At 42.2% G+C, this 22,613-nt stretch overlaps 1 long non-coding RNA gene across 1 annotated transcript; it reads left to right on the forward strand.

The window, feature by feature from the left end:
* Positions 1-2,132: 2,132 nt before the first annotated feature.
* Positions 2,133-6,493, forward strand: LOC133147021 (uncharacterized). The gene is made up of 2 exons (XR_009711480.1): positions 2,133-5,265; positions 5,309-6,493. It is a non-coding gene; the product is annotated as an uncharacterized LOC133147021 (long non-coding RNA).
* The last annotated feature ends 16,120 nt before the right edge of the window (positions 6,494-22,613 follow it).

Below are 22,613 nucleotides of genomic sequence, written 5' to 3' on the forward strand. Positions count from 1 at the left end.
GACCACAGACCATCGACCAATCACCACACAATCTTTTGCATGTTTGAATATTCATATTGTGTTTCTTTAAAACTGGGCAACCCGGAAGAATGTGTCGTCTTTCTGGTCACGAAGGCACACGAGTTTTTGTGTTAAGGACCCAAGACCCAGGCGCCTGTATTAGCTTGCTTTGTCAAGATTAAACAATTGGTAAATTCGGTCTGATTGATCTACTGGTCTTCTCTTTGACAGAACGAACTCGCAAAATTGTTAGGTGCGCCAGTGTGTGGATTAGAACATAGCAATTTTTGTGTTAAGTGTTGATCACAATTTGGAGTCAGATCAATAGCTAAAATCCGTATCCTAACAGTTTCTTGGTGACCCCGACGTGATGTCAAGAGAAGGGTTATTGACAACTCGTGGTCTGTGTCCAAGTCATCGGACAGTTAGTCTGGGACAGCTGTCTCCCGGTCGGCGTACCGTTGGAATAAAGAATATGTGCACAACGTTGAGCTGGTACGACGTCTCCTAAACCGATGAGGTAAGCAGAATACCTGTTACTATATGTCGAAATTTTGCAAATTGAAATAGGAAATTTAAGAGGAGACTGTCGTTCAGATCAAATAAGGTGTGCAAGCAATTAGAAACAGTTAAATTCCGTGGTGGGAGTGCGGGCTCCTCTGTTCTTTTAGAAACAGTTAAATTCCGTGGTGGGAGTGCGGGCTCCTCTGTTCTTTGAGAAACAGTTAAATTCCGTGGTGGGAGTGCGGGCTCCTCTGTTCTTTGAGAAACAGTTAAATTCCGTGGTGGGAGGGCGGACTCCTCTGTTTCGCTTCGTCGTGGCGGACAAGGGTGCGGTGACGATCGCATTCAAATAGCTGGGGTGCTTGTGAGATCCCCGAGGAGAAGTGAGGCCTCCTCAAAAAGTATCCGGTGGTAACAGTTCCTCCTGTGAGAGACCAGACCGCTAAAATATCCAAAATGTGCAACCAAATTGGGGGGAGTGTGTGTGTGATGAGAGGAATGAATGGAGTGAGATTGAGAGGAATGTATGCTAATGTGGAAGTGCAAATTGTGAGCTACATGAGAGATGGATTTGAATCCCTTTGTCTGTGTGTTCTGTGTATGTGCGTAATCTCTGTAAAAGTTTGTGTCAGTCTATCGTCGTTCGTCTGAGCTCTGCGCGAGCACTTTGTGTATTGGCGTGCGTGCCGTGCGGATGCGTGTGTGTATGTGCGGTTGTGTGCGCGCTCGCTGTGTGTGCGTTTATGTGTACATGTGTGGTTGCGGGCGTGTGAGGAGGAAGATGGGATGGATCAGAGAATGTTCAAAAAAAAGGAGGGGGCCCGTTCGGCTCATACCGGCGAGGGTGGGGGCCAGCGGGACGTGCGGGCCTGGCCAGATTGTGACGTCAACATTGATACAATGTTGAGGAGAAGTGAGAGAAGAGAGGGGGGCTAACTTGTAAATAGTGATGAGATAATTGTTCAATTGATGGGAGTTAATAATTATCCAAATTTTAGTCACATGTTTTGAGGGACCACAGCAACAACATTGTATTTGCAGGCCATTAATTTAGTTGGTGATGACAGTGTTTAGATAAGTAGATTGTTTTATCAAAAAATGTGAGAGTGAAGGAGGAGGTTTGATTTGTAATCTGGCATTTGGGTGCCACTTTTAAGAGTCTGTGCAGGAGCATAGATTGTTTTGGTTGTTTTTAAAGATATATTTAACAGTTTATTTCGGTGCAGTAAGGATATAGCAGTTTTGAAAGACTTAAAATCGAAAGCAAAATTACATTTTAATTCTGACATATGCCAGCTAACATGAGGATGGCAAATAAATAAATGAATAAATACTAGGTCAAATGTGGCATGTGTTTTAAATTGGGCGATAAGACATTCACTTTCAAGCACTATAATTTAGCGCTGCTGACAACAATAACTTATGAGATGGTAAATCAAGGAGGAGTGTCATAGTTGGAACACAGGGGCTGTATGACCTATAGATTGAACAATAACATTCACCGCATATACAACCATGTTGGTAGATTGTTAAATTACATTACAGTTTATTACAAAAGATTTCGGAACTTTATATGATGATAAACACTGGAACGAGGAGTTTAGCCGTGTTAATGGGTAGGGTGGATGGATTGCTCAGAAGAAAAAAAGCATTTGATAAGGGCGGCTTGATAGTAAGATGATGAGTGTGCACAACTGATAGGATACAAAATGTTAATAGGAAGATTTGGGGTGTAAGGAACAAATACTACACAGGAAGACTGATAACACAAAGATAGTTTTGTTAAATTTGTGTCCCAGTGTGTTCTTCCCTAGCGCGTGGCACGATTCCTGAACTGAGTCCTCTTACTCCACTGGCTGTCTCAAAATCAACAGAGGACTGTCCCTGGTCATGAGACACCTTTGACCTTTGGGAGAACAACAGAAACTGCTATCATGCTTGAAGGGGGCAAGCACAGCTTTTCACAGGACAAGAACCATACAGTTGGTGGAATACACACAGTTGCAGATCAAAAAGACTGAAAGAACAAAGACAAGATGGACGCATTTGAGAGTGGCGGATGATCCAGCCCTGAATCATCATCATGAGAATCTAAGAGGAGAGGCTGCTAAAGACTTGCATGAGTCACACGAAGTCAAACTGGACACATTGCTAAAGACTGCTGAAGCATTACAAAGTTGGTGGAGTGTGGGACAAAAGGGATGGAAGTGTGTTTGGGTGCTGGGGCGGACATATCTGAGGAGTTTTGATAAAAGAGGGAATAATAAGGCTGCTTATTGACACTGAAACGGGGATAACAACAAAATACATAGATATGGACAGCGAAGATGCATTAATAATAACAAATCATACGACAGCGTGATCAGAAACTTTGCAAAGTGGATATTGATCGATAGAAATTAAATTTATCAAAACGACAGAATTTAATTATACATCAATTGCGACAATTGATTTAAATGACACTTTATGATAGGCATTTATGGTTAGGGTTAACAATCCATCCATCCATCCATCCATCCATCCATTACTGGTGCGGCTTGTCCTTACGAGGGTCACGGAGGATTAACAGTAATAACTAGAATTTGTAATTTTTGGAGAAATTGTGTGTGAAGGTGAAGAGGCTGAATACAAAATCGGGGAATGCTACAAGATTATGTTTAAATTTAGAACGTGTTAAATTGGTCAGAAAATGGATGAAAATTTCGAAAGAATTTCGCAAAATTGGGCGTGAATTTTGAAGTTGAAAATTTGAAATTTTTCACAAGTGGGAAGTTTTGGAATAGGTGGGCATAAGATGAACAGTTAAAAAATTTGAAACAGGTTGAGTCAGTGAAAAAATAATTAGAAATTAGAAGGAAAAAAGGAAATATTGCAAAATGTTGCCGCAATGTTGAAAGTGGAAATGGGAAGTTTTAAGCTAGAAAGTGAGAGAAGGTGAATTGGAAAGTGAAAGAAGGTTAATTGGAGGAATTATGTGGAAGAAAATGAGAAATATTGAATGTGCCATGAAGAATGAATGGTGAAATATTGGCTTAAAATTTGTAAATTTCTCGAAAATCGTAAATATTTAGAATATTTGGTATTAATATTTGGAATGTGTTAAAAGTGGAATGAAGTGAATCAGACAATTTAAAGTACAGGAACAATAAGTGTGAGGGCCACAATGATGATCATGACAGCAAAAATATTCCTAATTGGTTTTGATAGGTAGAAAGGGGGAGCGTGGAAGGTTTTTACTTTGTGATATAGCGTGACTCCATTATCAAAAGTAAGCATTTAATTTTAAGAATTGGCATCAACAAAAATGAGAACGATAATCTTCAAGGTGATAGCGTAAGTGGCAGGAGGAAGCTGTGTATATTGTTTTTAAACATTATTTTTGGTATCATTATTTTTTAGGAGGGTCAGTTATGCTTGTGAGAAGATGACTGAGGGAACAAGGTAACAGTAAAAGGGAGTGCTCTATAAATTGTTGGTTCTTTGCCAGAGGTAGTTATTTGGAGGGATGAATTTAAACGGAAAGCAAAATGGAACTGTTTAGTAGAAGAAATATGGGAATGTGGAAATATTGAAGTTACAGCTCAACACAAAGTGTCAAATAGTCTAAGTGAGAGATGTGAGCAAACTAAATGGGGAGTTAAATCATGTTCCAGCATTATGCATATTGGCAAACGAGGAGAGGACAGGAAACCAGACAATTAGATATTAATTTTGGATTTAAAATAAAAAAGGGAAATTTTAATTGAGGAGAATATTTTGTGTAGGGACGGTTCCTTTTTACAATTTAATATTGTATGTTTTTCTGTGTGTGTTGTGGAATGACAGTTTGTCTGTAATGGTGTATGAATGTCAAGTCTGTGCTTGTGGTGTGGTGTTTGTGTATTGTGAATGGTTGACATGATTCAAAGTTGGGGTGATGTGATCACAGCAGAGGATAACATTCCTCTCACCTGAAAAATATAAAGATACTACAGATTTGAAAGAGCATGATTGATCAGGACTAATTTTTGACTAAATATGGGTTTAGGATTACTCAGGGGCACCATCGACAACAAAACAGTGCGATGGAGAAGGCCCATTTCAGTAATATGGTTAGACAAGACAGAACTGTTATGGAACATTAAGACTTTGGACGATTTGATGTGTGACGACTTTGAGCTCACCCGACGGGGTGACGGACTAGGTGGACAGTGACCAAGTGTTTGACGCTTGAGCTTGCTTGCGACAAGTGCACGCTCTGCTTTGTTTTTCTGTGTGACTTAATTTTTTGCAGCAGCAACAGCCACCAGCCAAGAAGCGGATTGCGCGCTGCTTGCGTAACTTGTTTTCGTTCTTGCAGGTTGTCGATTGCGTTCGTGGAAAATTTGTATTGAATTTACAAGAATATGTTAACCCTTGCCCTTTTGGTTTTTATGATGAACTTGTTGATGACATGGTTTTCAGGACATGATCCGCGGGCGCCAGGATTCATTTTATGACTGTTTTTATTCTGATACTTGATGTCTGTTTTTGTACAAATGTCCGCTGTCAGCAGGGCTATAAGCTCACTGACAGGAGTGCGATGATTTTTGTTTGTGTCGCCGAGCGTGTGGTGGACGAGCTAGAGGTTCCGCGGGCCTGACTACAATGAGTGTGGTGATGAGAGGGGATGCTTAGCAGGTTCCTTTTGATACATAATGACACATTGGGTGAATGTGTCAAAAGGGGGAGTGGTAAGATAGAATTGGGTGAGTAGGTTGTAAAATACAAATGGGTGAGTAGGTTTCAATTTGTAATTTTGATATCCAAAGAATTGGGTGAGTAGGTTGTAAAATACAAATGGGCGAGTAGGTTTCAATTTGTAATTTTGATATCCAAAGTTTTTTTTCCAAATCCACTTGTTTTTAAGCTTTAACAGGACATGCCAGAATTCAACTAGCAGTGATGGAAGGAGCAGAGGAAGACCAGTGACAACTGGTTGTGGTGTGGTGACAACAAATTATAGCATCACTTGCCAAAGGATGCATAGGGTATCTGTGCCCTCGTGTCTTTGATAATGCCTGTAGTGGTTGTCCCCATTGAAACACAGAATCTCAATTGGAACATGGAGTCCCCACTGGCGGGGCTCCTGAAGTGAGCCAAAAGAGACGTCTTGCCCCCATGGTTGAGCGACAACGATCCAACATATATTGACGCCATAGGTGTGCCAGATAAGTATGAATTCGTTAATCAAGTGTCCTCGGGATTCAAAAGCATTTTCCTATGGATCACCCCCAATAAAAATGTATCATTTACAGCGGTCCATGAACAATTGGCATTGATGTCGTTCCAAAATAGAATTGCGTTGGACATGCTATTGGCTAAGGAACATGGTGTGTGCGGAATGTTTGGTGATGCATGTTGTACTTTCATCCCCAACAACACAGCGCCAGGGGGCCGACTGACCCAGGCGGGAAGAAAGGACCGACAGCATGCTGGTCGCTGCTTGCTAGAGTAACGGGTGATGACCTCATAAATGAGGTCATGAGAGGGAATAAAGGGAAATGTACTTTCGGCAGTTTGCAAACACATTTGATTAAGGCTCCGTTAGACACATATAACCATATCAATATAATTTCTAGTAGTAGTGTGGTTGCTTAATAAGTGGAAAGGAATGTGCAGGCTACATGAATTTGTTTTCTTCAAAGTATTGTGGAACAGGAGGTCCGGAAAGGGAGCATATCTCAAGGCCGATGGGAACGCGAAAAACAACTCGTCTTTGTGGTCCAGACACCTGTGCTGAGCAGGGGAAAACCCAAACGAGGAGGAGATGACCACAGACCATCGACCAATCACCACACAATCTTTTGCATGTTTGAATATTCATATTGTGTTTCTTTAAAACTGGGCAACCCGGAAGAATGTGTCGTCTTTCTGGTCACGAAGGCACACGAGTTTTTGTGTTAAGGACCCAAGACCCAGGCGCCTGTATTAGCTTGCTTTGTCAAGATTAAACAATTGGTAAATTCGGTCTGATTGATCTACTGGTCTTCTCTTTGACAGAACGAACTCGCAAAATTGTTAGGTGCGCCAGTGTGTGGATTAGAACATAGCAATTTTTGTGTTAAGTGTTGATCACAATTTGGAGTCAGATCAATAGCTAAAATCCGTATCCTAACAGATGCCAACCTAACCAGAGTGACGGGAGCGGCACATTTCAGAAAAAGCGCTCAGCTCGCCGAGAAAATGCGATTTAAGCAATAAAATTAAAAATGCTTATAAAACATAAACCAAACGTTGGAGGTGGTCATTTCTTCATGCGCAGTGATAAACTCGGCACTCTAAAGCACCCGAGAGCGTTTTTTTCGATGCCAACCTAACCAGAGTGACGGGAGCGGCACAATTCAGAAAAAGTGCTCAGCTCGCCGAGAAAATGCGATTTAAGCAATAAAATTAAAAATGCTTATAAAACATAAACCAAACGTTGGAGGTGGTCATTTCTTAATGCGCAGTAATAAACTCGGCACTCTAAAGCACCCGAGAGCGTTTTTTTCGATGCCAACCTAACCAGAGTGACGGGAGCGGCACAATTCAGAAAAAGTGCTCAGCTCGCCGAGAAAATGCGATTTAAGCAATAAAATTAAAAATGCTTATAAAACATAAACCAAACGTTGGAGGTGGTCATTTCTTCATGCGCAGTGATAAACTCGGCACTCTAAAGCACCCGGGAGCGTTTTTTTCGATGCCAACCTAACCAGAGTGACGGGAGCGGCACAATTCAGAAAAAGTGCTCAGCTCGCCGAGAAAATGCGATTTAAGCAATAAAATTAAAAATGCTTATTAAATATAAACCAAACGTTGGAGGTGGTCATTTCTTCATGCGCAGTGATAAACTCGGCACTCTAAAGCACCCGAGAGCGTTTTTTTTCGATGCCAACCTAACCAGAGTGACGGGAGCGGCACAATTCAGAAAAAGTGCTCAGCTCGCCGAGAAAATGCGATTTAAGCAATAAAATTAAAAATGCTTATAAAACATAAACCAAACGTTGGAGGTGGTCATTTCTTCATGCGCAGTGAATAACTCGGCACTCTAAAGCACCCGAGAGCGTTTTTTTCGATGCCAACCTAACCAGAGTGACGGGAGCGGCACAATTCAGAAAAAGTGCTCAGCTCGCCGAGAAAATGCGATTTAAGCAATAAAATTAAAAATGCTTATAAAACATAAACCAAACGTTGGAGGTGGTCATTTCTTCATGCGCAGTGATAAACTCGGCACTCTAAAGCACCCGAGAGCGTTTTTTTCGATGCCAACCTAACCAGAGTGACGGGAGCGGCACAATGCAGAAAAAGTGCTCAGCTCGCCGAGAAAATGCGATTTAAGCAATAAAATTAAAAATGCTTATAAAACATAAACCAAACGTTGGAGGTGGTCATTTCTTAATGCGCAGTAATAAACTCGGCACTCTAAAGCACCCGAGAGCGTTTTTTTCGATGCCAACCTAACCAGAGTGACGGGAGCGGCACAATTCAGAAAAAGTGCTCAGCTCGCCGAGAAAATGCGATTTAAGCAATAAAATTAAAAATGCTTATAAAACATAAACCAAACGTTGGAGGTGGTCATTTCTTCATGCGCAGTGATAAACTCGGCACTCTAAAGCACCCAGGAGCGTTTTTTTCGATGCCAACCTAACCAGAGTGACGGGAGCGGCACAATTCAGAAAAAGTGCTCAGCTCGCCGAGAAAATGCGATTTAAGCAATAAAATTAAAAATGCTTATAAAACATAAACCAAACGTTGGAGGTGGTCATTTCTTCATGCGCAGTGATAAACTCGGCACTCTAAAGCACCCGAGAGCGTTTTTTTCGATGCCAACCTAACCAGAGTGACGGGAGCGGCACAATTCAGAAAAAGCGCTCAGCTCGCCGAGAAAATGCGATTTAAGCAGTAAAATTAAAAATGCTTATAAAACATAAACCAAACGTTGGAGGTGGTCATTTCTTCATGCGCAGTGAATAACTCGGCACTCTAAAGCACCCGAGAGCGTTTTTTTCGATGCCAACCTAACCAGAGTGACGGGAGCGGCACAATTCAGAAAAAGTGCTCAGCTCGCCGAGAAAATGCGATTTAAGCAATAAAATTAAAAATGCTTATAAAACATAAACCAAACGTTGGAGGTGGTCTTTTCTTCATGCGCAGTGAATAACTCGGCACTCTAAAGCACCCGAGAGCGTTTTTTTCGATGCCAACCTAACCAGAGTGACGGGAGCGGCACAATTCAGAAAAAGTGCTCAGCTCGCCGAGAAAATGCGATTTAAGCAATACAATTAAAAATGCTTAACCAAACGTTGGAGGTGGTCATTTCTTCATGCGCAGTGATAAACTCGGCACTCTAAAGCACCCGAGAGCGTTTTTTTCGATGCCAACCTAACCAGAGTGACGGGAGCGGCACAATTCAGAAAAAGTGCTCAGCTCGCCGAGAAAATGCGATTTAAGCAATAAAATTAAAAATGCTTATTAAACATAAACCAAACGTTGGAGGTGGTCATTTCTTCATGCGCAGTGAATAACTCGGCACTCTAAAGCACCCGAGAGCGTTTTTTTCGATGCCAACCTAACCAGAGTGACGGGAGCAGCACAATTCAGAAAAAGCGCTCAGCTCGCCGAGAAAATGCGATTTAAGCAATAAAATTAAAAATGCTTATAAAACATAAACCAAACGTTGGAGGTGGCCATTTCTTCATGCGCAGTGATAAACTCGGCACTCTAAAGCACCCGAGAGCGTTTTTTTCGATGCCAACCTAACCAGAGTGACGGGAGCGGCACAATTCAGAAAAAGCGCTCAGCTCGCCGAGAAAATGCGATTTAAGCAATAAAATTGAAAATGCTTATAAAACATAAACCAAACGTTGGAGGTGGTCATTTCTTCATGCGCAGTGAATAACTCGGCAATCTAAAGCACCCGAGAGCGTTTTTTTCGATGCCAACCTAACCAGAGTGACAGGAGCGGCACAATTCAGAAAAAGTGCTCAGCTCGCCGAGAAAATGCGATTTAAGCAATAAAATTAAAAATGCTTATAAAACATAAACCAAACGTTGGAGGTGGTCATTTCTTCATGCGCAGTGAATAACTCGGCACTCTAAAGCACCCGAGAGCGTTTTTTTCGATGCCAACCTAACCAGAGTGACGGGAGCGGCACAATTCAGAAAAAGTGCTCAGCTCGCCGAGAAAATGCGATTTAAGCAATAAAATTAAAAATGCTTATAAAACATAAACCAAACGTTGGAGGTGGTCATTTCTTAATGCGCAGTAATAAACTCGGTACTCTAAAGCACCCGAGAGCGTTTTTTTCGATGCCAACCTAACCAGAGTGACGGGAGCGGCACAATTCAGAAAAAGTGCTCAGCTCGCCGAGAAAATGCGATTTAAGCAATAAAATTAAAAATGCTTATTAAACATAAACCAAACGTTGGAGGTGGTCATTTCTTCATGCGCAGTGAATAACTCGGCACTCTAAAGCACCCGAGAGCGTTTTTTTCGATGCCAACCTAACCAGAGTGACAGGAGCGGCACAATTCTGAAAAAGTGCTCAGCTCGCCGAGAAAATGCGATTTAAGCAATAAAATTAAAAATGCTTATAAAACATAAACCAAACGTTGGAGGTGGTCATTTCTTCATGCGCAGTGAATAACTCGGCACTCTAAAGCACCCGAGAGCGTTTTTTTCGATGCCAACCTAACCAGAGTGACGGGAGCGGCACAATTCAGAAAAAGTGCTCAGCTCGCCGAGAAAATGCGATTTAAGCAATAAAATTAAAAATGCTTATAAAACATAAACCAAACGTTGGAGGTGGTCATTTCTTAATGCGCAGTAATAAACTCGGTACTCTAAAGCACCCGAGAGCGTTTTTTTCGATGCCAACCTAACCAGAGTGACGGGAGCGGCACAATTCAGAAAAAGTGCTCAGCTCGCCGAGAAAATGCGATTTAAGCAATAAAATTAAAAATGCTTATAAAACATAAACCAAACGTTGGAGGTGGTCATTTCTTCATGCGCAGTGATAAACTCGGCACTCTAAAGCACCCGAGAGCGTTTTTTTCGATGCCAACCTAACCAGAGTGACGGGAGCGGCACAATTCAGAAAAAGCGCTCAGCTCGCCGAGAAAATGCGATTTAAGCAATAAAATTAAAAATGCTTATAAAACATAAACCAAACGTTGGAAGTGGTCATTTCTTCATGCGCAGTGAATAACTCGGCACTCTAAAGCACCCGAGAGCGTTTTTTTCGATGCCAACCTAACCAGAGTCACGGGAGCGGCACAATTCAGAAAAAGTGCTCAGCTCGCCGAGAAAATGCGATTTAAGCAATAAAATTAAAAATGCTTATAAAACATAAACCAAACGTTGGAGGTGGTCATTTCTTCATGCGCAGTGAATAACTCGGCACTCTAAAGCACCCGAGAGCGTTTTTTTCGATGCCAACCTAACCAGAGTGACGGGAGCGGCACAATTCAGAAAAAGTGCTCAGCTCGCCGAGAAAATGCGATTTAAGCAATAAAATTAAAAATGCTTATAAAACATAAACCAAACGTTGGAGGTGGTCATTTCTTAATGCGCAGTAATAAACTCGGTACTCTAAAGCACCCGAGAGCGTTTTTTTCGATGCCAACCTAACCAGAGTGACGGGAGCGGCACAATTCAGAAAAAGTGCTCAGCTCGCCGAGAAAATGCGATTCAAGCAATAAAATTAAAAATGCTTGTAAAACATAAACCAAACGTTGGAGGTGGTCATTTCTTCATGCGCAGTGATAAACTCGGCACTCTAAAGCACCCGAGAGCGTTTTTTTCGATGCCAACCTAACCAGAGTGACGGGAGCGGCACAATTCAGAAAAAGTGCTCAGCTCGCCGAGAAAATGCGATTTAAGCAATAAAATTAAAAATGCTTATAAAACATAAACCAAACGTTGGAGGTGGTGATTTCTTCATGCGCAGTGATAAACTCGGCACTCTAAAGCACCCGAGAGCGTTTTTTTCGATGCCAACCTAACCAGAGTGACGGGAGCGGCACAATTCAGAAAAAGCGCTCAGCTCGCCGAGAAAATGCGATTTAAGCAGTAAAATTAAAAATGCTTATAAAACATAAACCAAACGTTGGAGGTGGTCATTTCTTCATGCGCAGTGAATAACTCGGCACTCTAAAGCACCCGAGAGCGTTTTTTTCAATGCCAACCTACCAGAGTGACGGGAGCGGCACAATTCAGAAAAAGTGCTCAGCTCGCCGAGAAAATGCGATTTAAGCAATAAAATTAAAAATGCTTATAAAACATAAACCAAACGTTGGAGGTGGTCATTTCTTCATGCGCAGTGATAAACTCGGCACTCTAAAGCACCCGAGAGCGTTTTTTTCGATGCCAACCTAACCAGAGTGACGGGAGCGGCACAATTCAGAAAAAGTGCTCAGCTCGCCGAGAAAATGCGATTTAAGCAATAAAATTAAAAATGCTTATAAAACATAAACCAAACGTTGGAGGTGGTAATTTCTTCATGCGCAGTGATAAACTCGGCACTCTAAAGCACCCGAGAGCGTTTTTTTCGATGCCAACCTAACCAGAGTGACGGGAGCGGCACAATTCAGAAAAAGTGCTCAGCTCGCCGAGAAAATGCGATTTAAGCAATAAAATTAAAAATGCTTATAAAACATAAACCAAACGTTGGAGGTGGTCTTTTCTTCATGCGCAGTGAATAACTCGGCACTCTAAAGCACCCGAGAGCGTTTTTTTCGATGCCAACCTAACCAGAGTGACGGGAGCGGCACAATTCAGAAAAAGCGCTCAGCTCGCCGAGAAAATGCGATTAAAGCAATAAAATTAAAAATGCTTATAAAACATAAACCAAACGTTGGAGGTGGTCATTTCTTAATGCGCAGTAATAAACTCGGCACTCTAAAGCACCCGAGAGCGTTTTTTTCGATGCCAACCTAACCAGAGTGACGGGAGCGGCACAATTCAGAAAAAGCGCTCAGCTCGCCGAGAAAATGCGATTTAAGCAATAAAATTAAAAATGCTTATAAAACATAAACCAAACGTTGGAGGTGGTCATTTCTTCATGCGCAGTGATAAACTCGGCACTCTAAAGCACCCGAGAGCGTTTTTTTCGATGCCAACCTAACCAGAGTGACGGGAGCGGCACAATTCAGAAAAAGTGCTCAGCTCGCCGAGAAAATGCGATTTAAGCAATAAAATTAAAAATGCTTATAAAACATAAACCAAACGTTGGAGGTGGTCATTTCTTCATGCGCAGTGATAAACTCGGCACTCTAAAGCACCCGAGAGCGTTTTTTTCGATGCCAACCTAACCAGAGTGACGGGAGCGGCACAATTCAGAAAAAGTGCTCAGCTCGCCGAGAAAATGCGATTTAAGCAATAAAATTAAAAATGCTTATAAAACATAAACCAAACGTTGGAGGTGGTCCTTTCTTAATGCGCAGTAATAAACTCGGCACTCTAAAGCACCCGAGAGCGTTTTTTTCGATGCCAACCTAACCAGAGTGACGGGAGCGGCACAATTCAGAAAAAGTGCTCAGCTCGCCGAGAAAATGCGATTTAAGCAATAAAATTAAAAATGCTTATAAAACATAAACCAAACGTTGGAGGTGGTCATTTCTTCATGCGCAGTGATAAACTCGGCACTCTAAAGCACCCGAGAGCGTTTTTTTCGATGCCAACCTAACCAGAGTGACGGGAGCGGCACAATTCAGAAAAAGCGCTCAGCTCGCCGAGAAAATGCGATTTAAGCAATAAAATTAAAAATGCTTATAAAACATAAACTAAACGTTGGATGTGGTCATTTCTTCATGCGCAGTGAATAACTCGGCACTCTAAAGCACCCGAGAGCGTTTTTTTCGATGCCAACCTAACCAGAGTGACGGGAGCGGCACAATTCAGAAAAAAAACTCAGCTCGCCGAGAAAATGCGATTTAAGCAATAAAATTAAAAATGCTTATAAAACATAAACCAAACGTTGGAGGTGGTCATTTCTTCATGCGCAGTGAATAACTCGGCACTCTAAAGCACCCGAGAGCGTTTTTTTCGATGCCAACCTAACCAGAGTGACGGGAGCGCACAATTCAGAAAAAGTGCTCAGCTCGCCGAGAAAATGCGATTTAAGCAATAAAATTAAAAATGCTTATAAAACATAAACCAAACGTTGGAGGTGGTCATTTCTTCATGCGCAGTGATAAACTCGGCACTCTAAAGCACCCGAGAGCGTTTTTTTCGATGCCAACCTAACCAGAGTGACGGGAGCGGCACAATTCAGAAAAAGTGCTCAGCTCGCCGAGAAAATGCGATTTAAGCAATAAAATTAAAAATGCTTATAAAACATAAACCAAACTTGGAGGTGGTCATTTCTTCATGCGCAGTGATAAACTCGGCAATCTAAAGCACCCGAGAGCGTTTTTTTCGATGCCAACCTAACCAGAGTGACGGGAGCGGCACAATTCAGAAAAAGCGCTCAGCTCGCCGAGAAAATGCGATTTAAGCAATAAAATTAAAAATGCTTATAAAACATAAACCAAACGTTGGATGTGGTCATTTCTTCATGCACAGTGAATAACTCGGCACTCTAAAGCACCCGAGAGCGTTTTTTTTCGATGCCAACCTAACCAGAGTGACGGGAGCGGCACAATTCAGAAAAAGTGCTCAGCTCGCCGAGAAAATGCGATTTAAGCAATAAAATTAAAAATGCTTATAAAACATAAACCAAACGTTGGAGGTGGTCATTTCTTCATGCGCAGGGAATAACTCGGCACTCTAAAGCACCCGAGAGCGTTTTTTTCGATGCCAACCTAACCAGAGTGACGGGAGCGCACAATTCAGAAAAAGTGCTCAGCTCGCCGAGAAAATGCGATTTAAGCAATAAAATTAAAAATGCTTATAAAACATAAACCAAACGTTGGAGGTGGTCATTTCTTCATGCGCAGTGAATAACTCGGCACTCTAAAGCACCCGAGAGCGTTTTTTTCGATGCCAACCTAACCAGAGTGACGGGAGCGGCACCATTCAGAAAAAGCGCTCAGCTCGCCGAGAAAATGCGATTTAAGCAATAAAATTAAAAATGCTTATAAAACATAAACCAAACGTTGGAGGTGGTCATTTCTTCATGCGCAGTGATAAACCCGGCACTCTAAAGCACCCGAGAGCGTTTTTTTCGATGCCAACCTAACCAGAGTGACGGGAGCGGCACAATTCAGAAAAAGCGCTCAGCTCGCCGAGAAAATGCGATTTAAGCAATAAAATTAAAAATGCTTATAAAACATAAACCAAACGTTGGAGGTGGTCATTTCTTCATGCGCAGTGATAAACTCGGCACTCTAAAGCACCCGAGAGCGTTTTTTTCGATGCCAACCTAACCAGAGTGACGGGAGCGGCACATTTCAGAAAAAGCGCTCAGCTCGCCGAGAAAATGCGATTTAAGCAATAAAATTAAAAATGCTTATAAAACATAAACCAAACGTTGGAGGTGGTCATTTCTTCATGCGCAGTGATAAACTCGGCACTCTAAAGCACCCGAGAGCGTTTTTTTCGATGCCAACCTAACCAGAGTGACGGGAGCGGCACAATTCAGAAAAAGTGCTCAGCTCGCCGAGAAAATGCGATTTAAGCAATAAAATTAAAAATGCTTATAAAACATAAACCAAACATTGGAGGTGGTCATTTCTTAATGCGCAGTAATAAACTCGGCACTCTAAAGCACCCGAGAGCGTTTTTTTCGATGCCAACCTAACCAGAGTGACGGGAGCGGCACAATTCAGAAAAAGTGCTCAGCTCGCCGAGAAAATGCGATTTAAGCAATAAAATTAAAAATGCTTATAAAACATAAACCAAACGTTGGAGGTGGTCATTTCTTCATGCGCAGTGATAAACTCGGCACTCTAAAGCACCCGGGAGCGTTTTTTTCGATGCCAACCTAACCAGAGTGACGGGAGCGGCACAATTCAGAAAAAGTGCTCAGCTCGCCGAGAAAATGCGATTTAAGCAATAAAATTAAAAATGCTTATTAAATATAAACCAAACGTTGGAGGTGGTCATTTCTTCATGCGCAGTGATAAACTCGGCACTCTAAAGCACCCGAGAGCGGTTTTTTTTCGATGCCAACCTAACCAGAGTGACGGGAGCGGCACAATTCAGAAAAAGTGCTCAGCTCGCCGAGAAAATGCGATTTAAGCAATAAAATTAAAAATGCTTATAAAACATAAACCAAACGTTGGAGGTGGTCATTTCTTCATGCGCAGTGAATAACTCGGCACTCTAAAGCACCCGAGAGCGTTTTTTTCGATGCCAACCTAATCAGAGTGACGGGAGCGGCACAATTCAGAAAAAGTGCTCAGCTCGCCGAGAAAATGCGATTTAAGCAATAAAATTAAAAATGCTTATAAAACATAAACCAAACGTTGGAGGTGGTCATTTCTTCATGCGCAGTGATAAACTCGGCACTCTAAAGCACCCGAGAGCGTTTTTTTCGATGCCAACCTAACCAGAGTGACGGGAGCGGCACAATTCAGAAAAAGTGCTCAGCTCGCCGAGAAAATGCGATATAAGCAATACAATTAAAAATGCTTATAAAACATAAACCAAACGTTGGAGGTGGTCATTTCTTAATGCGCAGTAATAAACTCGGCACTCTAAAGCACCCGAGAGCGTTTTTTTCGATGCCAACCTAACCAGAGTGACGGGAGCGGCACAATTCAGAAAAAGTGCTCAGCTCGCCGAGAAAATGCGATTTAAGCAATAAAATTAAAAATGCTTATAAAACATAAACCAAACGTTGGAGGTGGTCATTTCTTCATGCGCAGTGATAAACTCGGCACTCTAAAGCACCCGGGAGCGTTTTTTTCGATGCCAACCTAACCAGAGTGACGGGAGCGGCACAATTCAGAAAAAGTGCTCAGCTCGCCGAGAAAATGCGATTTAAGCAATAAAATTAAAAATGCTTATTAAATATAAACCAAACGTTGGAGGTGGTCATTTCTTCATGCGCAGTGATAAACTCGGCACTCTAAAGCACCCGAGAGCGTTTTTTTTCGATGCCAACCTAACCAGAGTGACGGGAGCGGCACAATTCAGAAAAAGTGCTCAGCTCGCCGAGAAAATGCGATTTAAGCAATAAAATTAAAAATGCTTATAAAACATAAACCAAACGTTGGAGGTGGTCATTTCTTCATGCGCAGTGAATAACTCGGCACTCTAAAGCACCCGAGAGCGTTTTTTTCGATGCCAACCTAACCAGAGTGACGGGAGCGGCACAATTCAGAAAAAGTGCTCAGCTCGCCGAGAAAATGCGATTTAAGCAATAAAATTAAAAATGCTTATAAAACATAAACCAAACGTTGGAGGTGGTCATTTCTTCATGCGCAGTGATAAACTCGGCACTCTAAAGCACCCGAGAGCGTTTTTTTCGATGCCAACCTAACCAGAGTGACGGGAGCGGCACAATTCAGAAAAAGCGCTCAGCTCGCCGAGAAAATGCGATTTAAGCAGTAAAATTAAAAATGCTTATAAAACATAAACCAAACGTTGGAGGTGGTCATTTCTTCATGCGCAGTGAATAACTCGGCACTCTAAAGCACCCGAGAGCGTTTTTTTCGATGCCAACCTAACCAGAGTGACGGGAGCGGCACAATTCAGAAAAAGTGCTCAGCTCGCCGAGAAAATGCGATTTAAGCAATAAAATTAAAAATGCTTATAAAACATAAACCAAACGTTGGAGGTGGTCTTTTCTTCATGCGCAGTGAATAACTCGGCACTACCCGAGAGCGTTTTTTTCGATGCCAACCTAACCAGAGTGACGGGAGCGGCACAATTCAGAAAAAGCGCTCAGCTCGCCGAGAAAATGCGATTTAAGCAATAAAATTAAAAATGCTTATAAAACATAAACCAAAAGGTGGTCATTTCTTCATGCGCAGTGAATAACTCGGCACTCTAAAGCACCCGAGAGCGTTTTTTTCGATGCCAACCTAACCAGAGTGACGGGAGCGGCACAATTCAGAAAAAGTGCTCAGCTCGCTGAGAAAATGCGATTTAAGCAATACAATTAAAAATGCTTAACCAAACGTTGGAGGTGGTCATTTCTTCATGCGCAGTGATAAACTCGGCACTCTAAAGCACCCGAGAGCGTTTTTTTCGATGCCAACCTAACCAGAGTGACGGGAGCGGCACAATTCAGAAAAAGTGCTCAGCTCGCCGAGAAAATGCGATTTAAGCAATAAAATTAAAAATGCTTATTAAACATAAACCAAACGTTGGAGGTGGTCATTTCTTCATGCGCAGTGAATAACTCGGCACTCTAAAGCACCCGAGAGCGTTTTTTTCGATGCCAACCTAACCAGAGTGACGGGAGCAGCACAATTCAGAAAAAGCGCTCAGCTCGCCGAGAAAATGCGATTTAAGCAATAAAATTAAAAATGCTTATAAAACATAAACCAAACGTTGGAGGTGGCCATTTCTTCATGCGCAGTGATAAACTCGGCACTCTAAAGCACCCGAGAGCGTTTTTTTCGATGCCAACCTAACCAGAGTGACGGGAGCGGCACAATTCAGAAAAAGCGCTCAGCTCGCCGAGAAAATGCGATTTAAGCAATAAAATTAAAAATGCTTATAAAACATAAACCAAACGTTGGAGGTGGTCATTTCTTCATGCGCAGTGAATAACTCGGCACTCTAAAGCACCCGAGAGCGTTTTTTTCGATGCCAACCTAACCAGAGTGACAGGAGCGGCACAATTCAGAAAAAGTGCTCAGCTCGCCGAGAAAATGCGATTTAAGCAATAAAATTAAAAATGCTTATAAAACATAAACCAAACGTTGGAGGTGATCATTTCTTCATGCGCAGTGAATAACTCGGCACTCTAAAGCACCCGAGAGCGTTTTTTTCGATGCCAACCTAACCAGAGTGACGGGAGCGGCACAATTCAGAAAAAGTGCTCAGCTCGCCGAGAAAATGCGATTTAAGCAATAAAATTAAAAATGCTTATAAAACATAAACCAAACGTTGGAGGTGGTCATTTCTTCATGCGCAGTAATAAACTCGGTACTCTAAAGCACCCGAGAGCGTTTTTTTCAATGCCAACCTACCAGAGTGACGGGAGCGGCACAATTCAGAAAAAGTGCTCAGCTCGCCGAGAAAATGCGATTTAAGCAATAAAATTAAAAATGCTTATAAAACATAAACCAAACGTTGGAGGTGGTCATTTCTTCATGCGCAGTGATAAACTCGGCACTCTAAAGCACCCGAGAGCGTTTTTTTCGATGCCAACCTAACCAGAGTGACGGGAGCGGCACAATTCAGAAAAAGTGCTCAGCTCGCCGAGAAAATGCGATTTAAGCAATAAAATTAAAAATGCTTATAAAACATAAACCAAACGTTGGAGGTGGTAATTTCTTCATGCGCAGTGATAAACTCGGCACTCTAAAGCACCCGAGAGCGTTTTTTTCGATGCCAACCTAACCAGAGTGACGGGAGCGGCACAATTCAGAAAAAGTGCTCAGCTCGCCGAGAAAATGCGATTTAAGCAATAAAATTAAAAATGCTTATAAAACATAAACCAAACGTTGGAGGTGGTCTTTTCTTCATGCGCAGTGAATAACTCGGCACTCTAAAGCACCCGAGAGCGTTTTTTTCGATGCCAACCTAACCAGAGTGACGGGAGCGGCACAATTCAGAAAAAGCGCTCAGCTCGCCGAGAAAATGCGATTAAAGCAATAAAATTAAAAATGCTTATAAAACATAAACCAAACGTTGGAGGTGGTAATTTCTTAATGCGCAGTAATAAACTCGGCACTCTAAAGCACCCGAGAGCGTTTTTTTCGATGCCAACCTAACCAGAGTGACGGGAGCGGCACAATTCAGAAAAAGCGCTCAGCTCGCCGAGAAAATGCGATTTAAGCAATAAAATTAAAAATGCTTATAAAACATAAACCAAACGTTGGAGGTGGTCATTTCTTCATGCGCAGTGATAAACTCGGCACTCTAAAGCACCCGAGAGCGTTTTTTTCGATGCCAACCTAACCAGAGTGACGGGAGCGGCACAATTCAGAAAAAGTGCTCAGCTCGCCGAGAAAATGCGATTTAAGCAATAAAATTAAAAATGCTTATAAAACATAAACCAAACGTTGGAGGTGGTCATTTCTTCATGCGCAGTGATAAACTCGGCACTCTAAAGCACCCGAGAGCGTTTTTTTCGATGCCAACCTAACCAGAGTGACGGGAGCGGCACAATTCAGAAAAAGTGCTCAGCTCGCCGAGAAAATGCGATTTAAGCAATAAAATTAAAAATGCTTATAAAACATAAACCAAACGTTGGAGGTGGTCATTTCTTCATGCGCAGTGATAAACTCGGCACTCTAAAGCACCCGAGAGCGTTTTTTTCGATGCCAACCTAACCAGAGTGACGGGAGCGGCACAATTCAGAAAAAGCGCTCAGCTCGCCGAGAAAATGCGATTTAAGCAATAAAATTAAAAATGCTTATAAAACATAAACTAAACGTTGGATGTGGTCATTTCTTCATGCGCAGTGAATAACTCGGCACTCTAAAGCACCCGAGAGCGTTTTTTTCGATGCCAACCTAACCAGAGTGACGGGAGCGGCACAATTCAGAAAAAAAACTCAGCTCGCCGAGAAAATGCGATTTAAGCAATAAAATTAAAAATGCTTATAAAACATAAACCAAACGTTGGAGGTGGTCATTTCTTCATGCGCAGTGAATAACTCGGCACTCTAAAGCACCCGAGAGCGTTTTTTTCGATGCCAACCTAACCAGAGTGACGGGAGCGCACAATTCAGAAAAAGTGCTCAGCTCGCCGAGAAAATGCGATTTAAGCAATAAAATTAAAAATGCTTATAAAACATAAACCAAACGTTGGAGGTGGTCATTTCTTCATGCGCAGTGATAAACTCGGCACTCTAAAGCACCCGAGAGCGTTTTTTTCGATGCCAACCTAACCAGAGTGACGGGAGCGGCACAATTCAGAAAAAGCGCTCAGCTCGCCGAGAAAATGCGATTTAAGCAATAAAATTAAAAATGCTTATAAAACATAAACCAAACGTTGGAGGTGGTCATTTCTTCATGCGCAGTGATAAACTCGGCACTCTAAAGCACCCGAGAGCGTTTTTTTCGATGCCAACCTAACCAGAGTGACGGGAGCGGCACAATTCAGAAAAAGTGCTCAGCTCGCCGAGAAAATGCGATTTAAGCAATAAAATTAAAAATGCTTATAAAACATAAACCAAACTTGGAGGTGGTCATTTCTTCATGCGCAGTGATAAACTCGGCAATCTAAAGCACCCGAGAGCGTTTTTTTCGATGCCAACCTAACCAGAGTGACGGGAGCGGCACAATTCAGAAAAAGCGCTCAGCTCGCCGAGAAAATGCGATTTAAGCAATAAAATTAAAAATGCTTATAAAACATAAACCAAACGTTGGATGTGGTCATTTCTTCATGCACAGTGAATAACTCGGCACTCTAAAGCACCCGAGAGCGTTTTTTTTCGATGCCAACCTAACCAGAGTGACGGGAGCGGCACAATTCAGAAAAAGTGCTCAGCTCGCCGAGAAAATGCGATTTAAGCAATAAAATTAAAAATGCTTATAAAACATAAACCAAACGTTGGAGGTGGTCATTTCTTCATGCGCAGGGAATAACTCGGCACTCTAAAGCACCCGAGAGCGTTTTTTTCGATGCCAACCTAACCAGAGTGACGGGAGCGCACAATTCAGAAAAAGTGCTCAGCTCGCCGAGAAAATGCGATTTAAGCAATAAAATTAAAAATGCTTATAAAACATAAACCAAACGTTGGAGGTGGTCATTTCTTCATGCGCAGTGAATAACTCGGCACTCTAAAGCACCCGAGAGCGTTTTTTTCGATGCCAACCTAACCAGAGTGACGGGAGCGGCACCATTCAGAAAAAGCGCTCAGCTCGCCGAGAAAATGCGATTTAAGCAATAAAATTAAAAATGCTTATAAAACATAAACCAAACGTTGGAGGTGGTCATTTCTTCATGCGCAGTGATAAACCCGGCACTCTAAAGCACCCGAGAGCGTTTTTTTCGATGCCAACCTAACCAGAGTGACGGGAGCGGCACAATTCAGAAAAAGCGCTCAGCTCGCCGAGAAAATGCGATTTAAGCAATAAAATTAAAAATGCTTATAAAACATAAACCAAACGTTGGAGGTGGTCATTTCTTCATGCGCAGTGATAAACTCGGCACTCTAAAGCACCCGAGAGCGTTTTTTTCGATGCCAACCTAACCAGAGTGACGGGAGCGGCACATTTCAGAAAAAGCGCTCAGCTCGCCGAGAAAATGCGATTTAAGCAATAAAATTAAAAATGCTTATAAAACATAAACCAAACGTTGGAGGTGGTCATTTCTTCATGCGCAGTGATAAACTCGGCACTCTAAAGCACCCGAGAGCGTTTTTTTCGATGCCAACCTAACCAGAGTGACGGGAGCGGCACAATTCAGAAAAAGTGCTCAGCTCGCCGAGAAAATGCGATTTAAGCAATAAAATTAAAAATGCTTATAAAACATAAACCAAACATTGGAGGTGGTCATTTCTTAATGCGCAGTAATAAACTCGGCACTCTAAAGCACCCGAGAGCGTTTTTTTCGATGCCAACCTAACCAGAGTGACGGGAGCGGCACAATTCAGAAAAAGTGCTCAGCTCGCCGAGAAAATGCGATTTAAGCAATAAAATTAAAAATGCTTATAAAACATAAACCAAACGTTGGAGGTGGTCATTTCTTCATGCGCAGTGATAAACTCGGCACTCTAAAGCACCCGGGAGCGTTTTTTTCGATGCCAACCTAACCAGAGTGACGGGAGCGGCACAATTCAGAAAAAGTGCTCAGCTCGCCGAGAAAATGCGATTTAAGCAATAAAATTAAAAATGCTTATTAAATATAAACCAAACGTTGGAGGTGGTCATTTCTTCATGCGCAGTGATAAACTCGGCACTCTAAAGCACCCGAGAGCGTTTTTTTTTCGATGCCAACCTAACCAGAGTGACGGGAGCGGCACAATTCAGAAAAAGTGCTCAGCTCGCCGAGAAAATGCGATTTAAGCAATAAAATTAAAAATGCTTATAAAACATAA

This window comes from Syngnathus typhle, unplaced genomic scaffold (assembly GCF_033458585.1).
Source record: "Syngnathus typhle isolate RoL2023-S1 ecotype Sweden unplaced genomic scaffold, RoL_Styp_1.0 HiC_scaffold_26, whole genome shotgun sequence".
Classification (NCBI taxonomy): domain Eukaryota; kingdom Metazoa; phylum Chordata; class Actinopteri; order Syngnathiformes; family Syngnathidae; genus Syngnathus; species Syngnathus typhle.